A 9,797-nucleotide genomic window follows, 5' to 3' on the forward strand; every position below is an offset into this window, starting at 1 on the left:
CCACCAGGGAAGCCCTGAAAATAAGTTTTTCTTTTTTAAAATGTTAATTTGTAGTGGATTTTATGTATTTTGCATTCAAGCCCCTTGAGATATGTATATCTATCTACTTATCTATTTATATATACATAATTTTTCTCTTGTGACTTCCCTTTGTATTTTCTTAATGGTACATTTTGATTAGTGGAAATGTTTAATTTTTATTTCTCCTTTCCTACTTCCTCTGGAGTTAATAAAATATTTTTTAGTATTCTATTTCCTCTATTGGCTTTTTAAAAAACAGCTTTATTAAGGCATATTTGACATACAATAAACTATACATATTTAAAGTGTACAATTTTATGTTTTGTCATATGTATACACCTGCAAAACCATAACCATAACCAAGATGATAAACGTGTCCATCACTCCTGAAATTTCCTCAGTGCTCCTTTTATAATCTTTCTCCCCATCTCTTCTCCTCCCTGTTTTCTTTTAACCCCAGGCAGTAACTACAGATATGCTGTCACTGTAGATTAGTTTGCGTTTTTTAGAATTGCATACAAATGGAATCATACTCTATATACTCGTTTTTGTCTGGCTTCTTTCATCAGCATAATGAATTTTGGTTCATCCTTACACCTGAGTATATCAATAGTTCGTTACTTTCTATTACTGAGAAGTATTCCATTTGTTTATCCATTCATCTACTGATGAACATTCGGATTGTGTTGTTTTGGGCCATTACAAATAGAATTTCTATGAACATTTGTGTGCAAGTCTTTGTATTGACACACGCTTTCTTTGTTCTTGGGTTAATATCTGGTAGTAGAATGGCTGAATCCTACAACAGGTATATGTTTAAAAAACTGTCAAACTGTTTTCCCGTGGTTGCATCATTTTATATTGCCATCATCAGTGTAGGAATGTTTCATTTACTCTACATCTTCACCAACACTGATATGGTCATTATAATTTTAGCCATTCTAATAGACATTTGTGGCATCTCGTTGTGGTTTTTTTTTTTTTTTGGTACGCAGGCCTCTCACTGTTGTGGCCTCTCCCGTTGCGGAGCGCAGGCTCCGGACGCGCAGGCTCAGCGGCCATGGCTCACGGGCCCAGCCGCTCCGCACCATGCGGGATCCTCCCGGACCGGGGCACGAACCCGTGTCCCCTGCAATGGCAAGCGGACTCTCAACTACTGCACCACCAGGGAAGCCCTCATTGTGGTTTTAATGTGCATTTCCCTGATGATGAAGGTTGAACATTTTTTTAAAATTTGCTTATTTTCTTTTGCGAAGCATGTGTTCAAATCTTTTGACCATTTTTAAAAATTGGGTTATTTTCTTGTTATTGAATTTTGAGAGTTCTTTATATTTTCTGGATACAAATCTTTTATCGGCTGATTATGTCTAATTTATCAATTTGTCTTTTTAGGGATCTTGCTTTTGTTGTTGTATATAAGAAATCTTTGCCTTACCCAGGGTCACAGAGGTTTTCTCCTATGTATTCTTCTATACATTTTAGAGTTTGGTTTTATATTTAGATCTGTGACCCACTTTGAGTTAATTTTTGTATGGACAGAAGTTAACTTTTGCATATGAAGACCCAATTGTGACGCAACATTTGTTGAACGTCTATTGACTTTTTAGGTATTCCTCTTTGTATTTTTTTTTTTAAACTGTTGCTCTAGGGATTTTATTATGCATTCTTAATTTGTCATAGTCCACTACCACTTCATGTAAAACATGAGAACCTTGCAGTAGTGTCACTCCATATGCTGCCACTCCATTCTTCATGAATTGTCATATATTTTGCTTCCATTTACGTTATAAAAATCCACAACAAAATGTTATTATAGTTAACTTAAATGATCAATTTTGTTTTCAAGAAATTTAAAACATAAGAAAGCACGTGTTTCAAAATGTACCCACGTATTTACTAAGAGTGGTGGTAGTGACCTCTCTCTGTATAACTGAGTTTCCATCTGTTGTCATTTCTCTTCAGTGTGAAGAACTTCCTTTAAGAATTTTCTGAAGTGAGGATCTGCTTGTTATGAATTCTCTTAGCTTTCTTTTATCCAAAAAAAATTTTTTTAACCTCATTTATTGAAGGATATTTTCACTGGCTGTTGAATTCTAGGTTGACAGTTTTCTCTCTGTGTTTTATACATACCATTAGATTGTTTTCTGACCTTCATTGTTTTCTGTGAGTAGTAGTCATTCATAATTCTTATCTTTGTCCCCTGACACACAGTGTTTTTCTTTTCCTCTGAATGCTTTATAATTTATCTTTGATTTTTAGTACTTTGTGATATGCTGAGGTATGATTTTCTTAATGTTTTTCATCAAATTTGGAAAATTCTCAGATACTATTGCTTAAATATTTTTTTCTATTCTCTCTCCTTTCCTTCATCTCCACTTAACACTGTGTTAGATCATTTTATGTTGTCCCACAAGTCACTGAGGCTTTGCTTTTATTTCAAAAATTTTTTTTTCATGTTCAGCAATTTGGAAAATTTCTATTGAGCTGTCTTCAAGGTCACTGATGCTTTCTTCTGTAGTGTCCAATTTACTTAATAGTAAATTGCTTATCCAGGCGATCTTTTATTTAAGATTTTATATTTTTTCAGCTTAATATCCATTGGCTCTTTTTTATTGCTTTTATATATTGACTAAGATTCCCCATCTCTTACATCATAGTTATTCATGCTTTATTTCATATCCTTAAGGATATTTATAATAGGCGTTTTAAAATCCTCATATACTAATCCTAACATCTGGGTCTTTCAAGATCTGTTTCCATTTTTTCTCCTTGATTCTTTGCAGGTTTAATAATTTTTTATTGCATGCTAGACATTGTAGATGATACATTATAGGGAGAAGTGATTATGTTGTCTCCCTTTAAAGGGTGATAAGTTTTGTTTTGGTGGTATTGAATAGTGACATAATTGGTAGATCTTGATCTAGTCAGACTTTGTTTTAAGGTTTCTTAGAATAGTCTATTACTATTTTTGCCCTAAGTCCTAGGGAATGGCTTTTATTCTAGGACATAAATTTCACTAAGATATGGCTTTTCTAGGGTCTCAATTGGATGCCTGATGTTTTCAGTGAGGAGTGTCCACTCTGGCTGGGCCACAATCCCAGATTCTCCAAACTCTGTGTGCTCGCTAATATCTCTGTTCAGCTCTCAGCTTCCCAGCAGCAGAACTCACAGAGTCAGGCTTTGTACATGTGCTTCTCAGTTCTTGGCCCAGGATCTGAGGGAGTGGCCATCCAGTTTTCTTGGGCCCCAGCTCTGTGTAGCTACCCCTTTCTCTGGCCACGCCCCAACAAATTTTAGCTGCCTCCAAAACACATTCTGAAGAATAGCGGCAATATGGACAGCTCTATCTTATTTCTGATTTTAACAGAAATTTCTTTAGTATTTCATTGTTAGCTTCCAGTAAATATTCTATCTTGTTTTAAATTTTTCAATTTTTATTTTACTTAGAGATTTCATCATGAATGCTTACTGAATTATATCAATTACTCTTTTGTCATATATTGGTATAGTCCTATATTTTCCCCTTAATTTATTAATGGAATAAATTATGTTGATAAAATTCCTAATGCTCATTCTTAGGTTTCCGAAATAAATCCTTATTTTATACACTGATAGGTATGCTTTTCAATTTTTCAAGCCTTTAACATTTAAATGAATAAAACAGAATAATAAGCTTTAAAATACAAGGTGCTTAAAAAAATAAAAGGACAAATACTTCTTAAATTTCAGTCACTTTGCCTTAAACATACAAAGGCAAGTTGATTATTAACAGTTAAAAGAAATTTATACTGTGTCTCTCTACTTGTGCTACTAAGACAATTACATTCAGCTTTCTTGAAGTATAATTGATGACAACTGCACGTTAAAGACAATTGTCTTTGATATTGTGAAAAGAATTTAGCTACCACTTACGAACCAAGTGACCTTGTTTGACTTACCCTGTCAGAGCTTGTTACCTTCTCTGTAAGGTGGGGGTGGAAATCACACCTACCCTGCAAGGTTAACGTGAGCATTAAGTGTGATGATGGGTGGGGGTATGTTTTGAAAGTGCTAAGCTGTTGTTGGTGGGTTCTTTTTTTCTTTTCAGAATTGCTCTACTGTATTTCTTTTCCCTCCTTTTCCCCCTCTTTTAAAACATTAAGACTTCCGTGTCTTTTTAAAAGCAATTTAAAGTTCACAGCAAAATTGAGATGGAGGTACAGAGATTTCCCATATACCTCCTGTCCTCACACATGCATAGCCGCCCCATAATCAACATTCCCCCACCAGAGTGATGCAGTTGTTACAAATGACGAACTGCATTGATACATCATAATCACCCAGAGTCCATCCTTTACCTTAGGCTTCACTCTTGGTGTTGTACATTCTGTGGGTTTGAACAAAAGTATAATGACGTGTGTCCACCATGATAGTATCATACAGAGTATTTTCACTGCCCTAAAACTCCTCTGTGCTCTGTCTATTCATCTCTCTCTCTCTCCAAACCCCTGATAACCACTGTTCTTTTATTGTCTCTTTAGTTTGGCCATGGAGTTGGGGTTTTTTAAATTAATTAATTAATTAATTAATTAATTATTGGCTGCGTTGGGTCTTAGTTGCGGCAAGCGGGATCTTTCGTTGCAGTGTGCGGGCTCTTCATTGCAGTGGCAGAGCTTCTCTGGTTGTAGCATGCACTCTCCAGAGCACGTGGGCTCTGTAGTTACAGCATGTGGGCTCTCTAGATGTGGCACATGGACTAAGTTGCCCTGCGGCATGTGGGATCCTAGTTCCCAGACCAGGGATCGAACCGGCGTCCCCTGCATTGCAAGATGGATTCTTAACCATTGGGCCACCAGGGAAGCCCCTGCCATGACTATTCTTTATTACCTGTGGTCCCCAAGGACTACAGAGCTGACATGGGACATTCCTTGTTAAGGAAAGGGCGGTAGGAAGATTCTCTCTTGAGCCTTGTTGTCACTGTCCACTATTGGATTTACTGTCCTGGCTGCTGGGCAGGACCCCCGAGGGTCCTGTTATTGTTTGGAGAGGTGTAAAATGGAAGAAGAAATCCACTCTCGCTTCCTGAAAAAGAAGGAAAAAAGGAAAAGGGAAGAGAAAATTCATTTGTCCCTGAGAGGAAAAGGAGGAAAGAAATTTAAAGGAAATTCACTTCTGAAGTCCAGGACTGAAGCAAAAGCAGAGTTCTCACCCTGCTTCCAGTATCCCCGTTAGGACTATTTCATTGTTTTTCCTAAAGAAATAATGGGAAATGATTTTAATACTCCAATTCAACTACCTTAACATTTAAATAAATTTTTAGAGGCAGGCTTGGAAACCTAACCATCTAAAGAATTTTTTTAATGCATTGTATATTAAACAAGCATACAAACAAAAACCTTGCAAAGATGTTTTGTAACTTAATTCACCTTTCTGTCTCTACCCAGACACTTCATATACACCTCATCAGCTCAAGCTCGAAATGCCTAAAGACATGACAGCAATGCTTATGAAGGGTTCTATTGAACGGCTGAAGAATGCTGACCAGGATCAGACATCAGGATGTATAGCAGAGGAAAGCAGCTGTTCTGTTCTGGAGCCATGGAAATGCTTTGGAATGGTTTTCGAGGAACAGTCAACAAACCTCCAGGTGAGTGTCAGATACTCAGGGCTGCCCTGACCCCAGACAGTAAGAATAGTGGAGAGTTGTGGACAATTTCAGAGTTGAGGGTGTCCAGAGAAAATCCCAATAAGGCTACCCTTTGGCTAGGTGGCCAAAGTTTTACATGTACCAAAACATATTGAACAAACGTGCACATATACCCTCAGCTTGTGACTCTGGGCAGTAAAACTATTAAATTGCAATATTAGGACTCAAGTATATTCATTTGAACTAATTTAACTTACGTTTCAGATGATGAGTCAGTTAAGTTCCTGGAATTTCGCTCCTCTTATTTTTCTTTCTTCTGAATTTAAATCCTAGTTCACCTAAGAGATTTCAGTTTTCTGGGAGATCTGATTTGTCTAAAATAGATGTAAAGAGAAGCCCTCTATATTTATAACCAGACCAGAGCATGGTCAGTGGTGAGAGAAACATCCCCATGGTTCAACTCTATAGCCCTGAAGACAGCTAAAAGAGAATTTGGGCTGATAGGCAGCTATCTGTTGATGGAATGATGCACTTAGAAGATCTTCTGCTTTCCATCTGTAATGTTATCTGTTTGGTTGGTAGCCAGTTTGTTGTGTTTCAGGAAAAATTCTGCAGAGATCAACATACGCTTCCATGTTGTCATTCTTCTGGTTTCCACAATCCAGGACATAGGCCTGCCCACTATTTCATTTGTCTCCCTTTGGAGACTCAAAATTGATTTATTAAGTTGAATTAGCTTGGGTTGATGCAAAGAAAGGTCAAAAATTGTGATGGAAAAGGATTCAGAAATAATGGTGGAAAAAGGATTAAACAAAGCAAGCAAATCAAGATGGCAGGAGAAAAGGAAAAAAAAGGAAGAAGTGAAAATGATGATTGATGTTGTGTTTTCACTGAGAAATTTAAAGGCTGCAAAACATTGAGAAATCAAATTAATGACCTGGAAAATAAACTCAGATTAAGAAATGTCAGATTGGAGGATAATCTTGATGGGGTAGAAGCAGGAGAAACAATGACTGTTCCCCGCCCTTACCACCCCCCCCCCACATGAAACATTGCAAAACTGCTTTGGGTGAATAATTTTTAATTCCTTCCACAAGCCATATCTTAATTTCGCTAAAGCTTGATGCCATGACAGAAATCTGTAGTTTATATGTGAGATGAGAAATTCTTACAGGGAAAAGATAAATATCTTAACTTCCTTTGGCCTCTGATGACTTTTTGTTTCTGTGGAGAAGCTGACAGAGCTACTGGCTTTGATTGTTTTTGATTACGTAGGGCTTAAACCAAAGTTGTTAAGGGTACTAAACAGTACGAGTCAAATGCTTATCTGGCTAACTCCAGTTATCATAACTAAGTCACCTACTCCCTTGAACTATTATCTTGATAAGTATCTTTTCAAGATTGTGCTGAATCAAAAGAATTTTTGAATAGTAAAGAGAAAAGTATTTTAGAGAGGATGTGAGAGGCAAAACAGTTTCTTTGTTCCTGATCCTACTTGGAGATTCCCAGAAATTTTCTAGAGTCACAGTGGCTGAATGGCCTTTTTTATTAATGGGACTGGGTGTGGTGCATAATTATTACACAAATAATAGATAACGGTTGTTGAACGTCTACTCTATGCCAGACATAGTTCTAAGTGCTTTATATGTATAAATTCAGTTGGTCTGCACTACAATCAAAAGTGGTAGGTATGGGACTTCCCTGGTGGTCCAGTGGTTAAGACTCTGCACTTCCAATGCTGGGGGCACGGGTTCAATCCCTGGTCAGGGAACTAAGATCCCACATGCCATGCGGCACCACCAAAAAAAAAAAAAAAAAAAAAAATGGGGTAGGTATGATTAGTGTCTCCATTTTAAAGATGAGAAGAGCGAGCTGAAGAGTTAGATCATTGCCCAGGTCACCCAGCTCTTACAAAAGAGGCAGGATTCGTATTCAAGTTATCCTGGCTCCAGAATCCACCTTTTCAACCACAGTACTGTGGTTCTAAGCTATTTAAAGACACTGGGATTTTAAAAATAATCTATTTCTGGACATGGGTGTAAAAATATATTCATGTATCCCAGGAACAGTTTTGTTAGCAAGAGGAAGTCTCTTTTTTGTTACCCGTTCATTTTAAGTCAGTTTAAATACAAAACAAGTCAGAGTTTTTGCACCGCCAAAAAGAGTACAGTAAGATGTGGAGAAAGCCAGAGAAGCACGTGTTCAGAGGGACTTTGTGTTACCTTCCTGGCCTGAATGGGATCCAGGTTGATATTTTCCTTTTTAAAAAAGATGGAGCTAAAATTTAAAGAACTGATTTTTCTTGTTTTAATTCATTTTATTTCCTTTGACATTATGGCCTGTTTAAATTACACAGCAGCTGTGAGTGGTAAAAGAAATGCTTCAGTTCGGAGCAGAGAAGAAAGAACATGTTTTAAACCATGGAGTCAGAAGGTGAGAAACTCCCAGGTCACCAGGAGCAGAGTTACTCTCAGAAGAATGGGATGAGTTGGTGACTACACTCCTCAGCGCAACAGGAAGCGCAGCGTCTCCCAACATGATGGATGTCTCAATACCACAGCATTGGAAAGAGCCTTTGTTTTTTTCCACCCAAGGGATCATTTTGAATAGTCTCTCAAGATGTTCGAAGTGGCTATAATCTGGTCAATGTTCCTCAAAGTGTGGAGAGTACCCGTGAGGCAAAATAGAGAAGAGATTGGAAGCAGAGTGGGAGAGACGAGCCTCACTTCCAACCCATCCACTACTACACCCATCACTTTTTTCTTCCTGCCTTGCAAGGTACGATGTTGCTACCAAAGTGCAAGAAAGTGTCTTTGTGAGTTTGAGAGCTCAAACAGGTGAGGGGGAGAGGCACCTAAAGTAACAGTGGTAAGAGTTTAGAAACAATATTAAAAGCTGTGGAATTACATCAAAACTCAGTAGGATGGAATTCCATCCAAAGTACTCATCTTGGAGTCCACTCCTTAGAACCAAAGGAAGGCTTAGCTTAGATCTCTATTTTCTACACTGATATTAGGAAAAAGGTATGGTTTCTTTCTTTTTACAATGTTTCCTGGCTACAGAAAAAATTAATTCCTCAAAATTTTGCGTGCAGAGAGATGGATTAAATAACTTTAAGAGTTATCTCTTCTCCAAAGAGAAGGTGTCCTTGCAATTTTATTAATTAATTTATTTGTGATATCATAGGTTAAGCCCGTATTTAATGAGAATGCTGATGGATGAAGCCATAACCGTATGGTGATTATTACAGCGGACCAAGATTCCAGATTTTGTGCTTGAAGACACGGGCAAAGCAGGTACAAGGTCTCTCAGCAGATATTTTTATTTGTGAAATGGGGCAACACTTCTGGTTGCTTTTCAGTGGTGAGGATTAATGCAGTGCATGGTACTTGGCTTGACAACCTGTGAGTAGAGATTTGAGGACTTGGGTGCTGCAATGAGCACGGTATCATCACTTGTAATTTTCTAAATTATGGAATTATGTAGAGCGGCTCCGACTGCAGATTGCACGTGAAGCCTCTGAAAGGCATTTTACTTCATGCTTTCTGGGATGGGAAAATTGTGATCAACTTTATGCAGATCCAAAACAGAGAGTAGAGTTTGGATGACCCTCATTTTCAACATCGTCAATAAAATGCCAATCTACAACTGAGATGAAGAACTAAAATTCTACTGAAGATTTTTCTTCTTACAAGGTGTAGTCTGTATATATTTTCCAACATTATGTGCTTTATGATTTTGTCATAAAATTAATGCCCATTCATTCAAATATAGAAAAATAGAAATAAATATGTCTCTCTTAAAGAGTCAAGTACCTTGACCAATTTCACAAGCAGTGACAATGGAAGCCGAGTTAGGAACCTAGGGAGTCTGATTTCCAAGCCAGTGCTATCTTTGCAACGTCACAGTTTACAGTTTAGCTAATTTAATATTTTGCTTTTTGTTTTCACTTAACATTGTGCCAAAAAGCATATTTGACGTAAAACTCTCTTCGGGGGAGGTGTAACATTCTATCACGTGACCCCAACAGTCTTTTTGAACATTTTAAAAAATATCTTGCGAATGTCACTATTCGGGGTGAAGATCAAGGGTTCTGGAAGGTTCGCACTGTGTGTCTGCACCCAGCTGGAAACACAGGCTTACACAACAG

At 37.6% G+C, this 9,797-nt stretch overlaps 1 long non-coding RNA gene across 1 annotated transcript in view; it reads left to right on the top strand.

Moving 5' to 3' along the window:
* Positions 1-8,944, top strand: part of LOC109551518 (uncharacterized) — a 53,055-nt gene extending 44,111 nt beyond the window's left edge. Inside the window, exons 2-4 of the long non-coding RNA XR_002178293.3 lie at positions 5,445-5,647; positions 8,004-8,425; positions 8,834-8,944. This is a non-coding gene — a long non-coding RNA (uncharacterized lncRNA). The remainder of the gene's footprint in view (positions 1-5,444; positions 5,648-8,003; positions 8,426-8,833) is intronic.
* The last annotated feature ends 853 nt before the right edge of the window (positions 8,945-9,797 follow it).

Source organism: Tursiops truncatus, chromosome 10 (assembly GCF_011762595.2).
Source record: "Tursiops truncatus isolate mTurTru1 chromosome 10, mTurTru1.mat.Y, whole genome shotgun sequence".
Lineage (NCBI taxonomy): Eukaryota > Metazoa > Chordata > Mammalia > Artiodactyla > Delphinidae > Tursiops > Tursiops truncatus.